The sequence below is a fragment of the Galeopterus variegatus genome, unplaced genomic scaffold (assembly GCF_000696425.1).
Source record: "Galeopterus variegatus unplaced genomic scaffold, G_variegatus-3.0.2 Scaffold1983, whole genome shotgun sequence".
NCBI classification, from domain to species: Eukaryota; Metazoa; Chordata; class Mammalia; order Dermoptera; family Cynocephalidae; genus Galeopterus; species Galeopterus variegatus.
The window spans coordinates 97,438-100,942 of NW_007728094.1; positions in this window are offsets into that span (position 1 = coordinate 97,438).

Consider the following 3,505-nt stretch of genomic DNA (forward strand, 5'->3'; position numbering starts at 1 on the left):
AGTGGTTTGTAGTTCTCATTATAGAGATTTTTCACATCCTTGGCTAACTCAATTCCTAAGTTCCTTATTTTTTTGGTGGCTATTGTAAATGGACAAGCTTTCTTGATTTCTCTTTCTGCATGTTCACTATTGGAGAATAGAAATGCTACTGATTTTTGTGTATTGATCTCGTTTCTTGAGCACACCCAGCCTCTTGCCTGTGGTGGAAACAGAATGTTCAGTCATTTCCTGTTGCTCGACTTAAATGAGATAATGCAACAAAGTGCTTAGCATAACTTCTGGTACATAATAGATGCTCAGAAAATATATTTCTTGTTACAGGGACACACAAGGCTGAAGAGTGGGCAGGAATCTTTCTCCTACAAACAGGGAGGGATGCCTTTAGATAAAGCCCAACACAACTGCTACCAAGTTACAAGTCTTCATCTTTCCACTAAAGGAGATGAGATCCCTCACCTCCTACTCAGCAAGCTGCACTCATGAGCCTTTCCCCCACAGAAACAGCAATCTGGAAACACCCACCCACTTACACCCAGCAATCCTCCTTGGGACGGGCTCTGTCCAACTGTGTTGGGCAGTGGGAGTGGGCAGCAGTTCAGAGTCTCATTTAATCCTAGGTTTCGCTGTTGCCTTTATTTCATGGAGGAAGTCGCACAATTGGGAAATTGTAGCATCAGGACACGGCCAGAGCCTGTGGGATTCAAAGCATAGGCTCTTCCACAGCTCTGGGCAACCCTGGTCACCACTCTGAACCCTGGCTATCCGCTCTTTTAAAGCCTCTGCTGCCACTGAGTCTTCCTTAAAGCCCATTTATAACTGTTTTCAGTGTGTAGGTTTTGTGTCCCTAGGTAGACCGTAAACTCCCTAAGGGCTAGAAGTGTGCCTTACAGAGCTGAGGTTTAGAAATTGCACTCAACAAAACCTGGTTAGAAAATTATAGAATGGGCCTGTCCAAACACTGACAGCACTGCTCTCCAGAGATCTGGGTTTCTGCAAGAAATTCAGAGGCAAGTTTACAGGACAGCTGCAGAGAAAGGTGGGAACAGGAAAAAAAAATAGATGGTCAAGGTAAGAAAGTGGGGAAATAGCGCCAGCCCCTCTGGACCAGTCCTCTCTCCACCTGGGGTGTGGGGCACGTGACTCACGCCTGGGAAGGAGAGTGCCTTTTCTCTCCACCAGGATTTCAGGCAGGCTCAGGAGTACAGACGATGAGTCACTAGCAATCAAGAAAGAACCAGGGAATAGGAGAGGGTGGAGTAGGTCTTCTCTGTGTCAGCATCAACAGCCTCCCTCCTGACCCCGTCCAGGGAAAACCAAAGCCCCAAGGCTCTTCCTAAGCCTAAGCCAGGGGCTCTCAACCTTGACATTTGGGTTTCAACCTTGACACTATTGGCATTTGGGGGCTGGATAATTCTTTGTTGTAGGGAGCTGCCCTGTGCTTTGTAGAATGTTTAGCAGCATACACAGCCCCTACCCAAGATGCCAGCAAACCCTCACCCAGTTGTGGCAACCAAAGTCTCTAGACATTGTCATATGTCCCATGGGAATAGGGAGGACTCAGTCTGGTTGAGACCACTGACCTTAGCAGGCTTGTGTGCGCTCCTCCCTTTCTCATGCAGAATGTGCTCTCCTCTCCTGCAGAAATCTCTGAAGATTATTCATCAGGCCCTTGTTACATAAGGGTTTTACTGCTACTTCTTTTGGGCAGTGGGTGAAAGGGGTAAGTAATGATCATGGCAGAGTAATAAAGTTCTCGGAGCTTAGAGAGAGAAGGAAGAGCCAGGAAGGGACCCAGGAGTCCCTGTCCTAAGGTAACTGAAAGTCCAGAGGGACTGAGGCAGCACTGGCCAACAGAAACATAATGTAAGCCACAGATGAAGGCCACATATGTCAATTTCAAATTTTCTAGTAGCTACATTTTTCAAAAACAAAAAGAAACAGGTGAAATTAATTTCAATAGATATGTTGTTTAACTTAATATATCCAAAATAGTCAACATGTAATCAGTATTTTTACATGAGTAATGAGATATTTTACATTCTTTTATTTCTGTACTAAGTCTTTAACATCTGCAGTGTATCTTCCATTTACAACTTATCTGTTTGGACCAGCCACATTTCTAGTGCTCAATAGCTACCTGAGGACAGTGGCTGCCATACTGGACAGAGCAGGACCGTTTTCTTACAGAGGGTGAAGGTCACCCCCGCCTTTCTTCCAACACTAAGGGGTTTCCAGAGCCAAGACCTTAGGCACACAGTGAGGCAGTCTAGTCTCCAAGAAGATATTTGTAACTCAGAGAACAAAATATCCATTTCAAGCACCCCTTGCCCCATCCAAAGTAATGCCTTCTCCTGGGCAGATAAACAAAGCAACGTGAACGTCATCTGTTTAGTCCTTTTCAGAGACTTGGACCTCAGCCATTCCACTCCACACCCAAGCTGTAAATGCCCAGGTTGTAAATTAGCCTAACCTCACCCTACACAATTTCTCCTAGGAGTCAGGTGTCTCCACCCAGCCCAGGCACACACTGCTCCTGCTCCTGCTCCTGGAGCTGTTTGCTCTCTGCTTGCCTAATGCAAAGCAGCAGATCCTGAGACCCCGCCTTGTGCGCCATTATCAATTCCCTAACCTTTCACCCACATCTACTTCCTTGAGCTTAGCACCTCTTAAATTGATAAATCCCCAAGCCTTGTTGACAAATCCCTTCGTTAAGGTGCAGACCTGAGAGTGAAGCCCCTGGTGGAGATTTATAGCCTGTGGTTTGGGGTGGGGATCTTCGGCTTTCTGAGAGTTACTTTTCTGCCTATCATCTTCTCTCCTTGTTCTGCTAGAGGGCACATCCTGAAATCTATTCATCCTGGCTCAAACAAAGACCGTGAAAAGTTTGGATGGAAAAAAAAGACAGAACATGCTGAGACTGGGACCAGCTAAGGGGAAGAAATTCCAAGACTCTTCAAATTTTTTTCACTGGTTATGTTTCTAGATAATCATTCAGAGGCTTTAAAAAAAATCTATATAACACTTGGTATATAGTAGGAGCTCAATAAATATGTGCATGAATTTGTTGTAGGTGGTAAATACGACCTCTACCCTTGGATGCAAGGGGGTCTTTTAGGGGTCTCCACGTTTGAAGCACAAGAAGGAATGACCTCTTATCTACCCTGTCTTCCAAATCCCTTTATCCACAGAGGCCTGGGGGTACAGCCAGACTTATGACTCCCAAAGTCAATTCCAGCTTTCTGCCTGCACCAATCCTGTGGTCCAGACTCCTCCCTTTGTGTGGCTAAAGCCTTAAGCCTTAAAGCCTTAAGCCCCAACTATAAAGACCTGTATCCAGTCCCCTTCCTCTTGGGACCACTGCTTCAAGTTCCACTTACTTTTTTGGCTTTTAGGAGACTCTTCAGTTCTGGATCCTGGGAGCTTCCTTTTTTTTTTTACTTTTGGGCTCAGTCATATCTTTCAATTTTTTTTTTTTTTTCTGAATTTCTATGCTTGAGATGGGAAG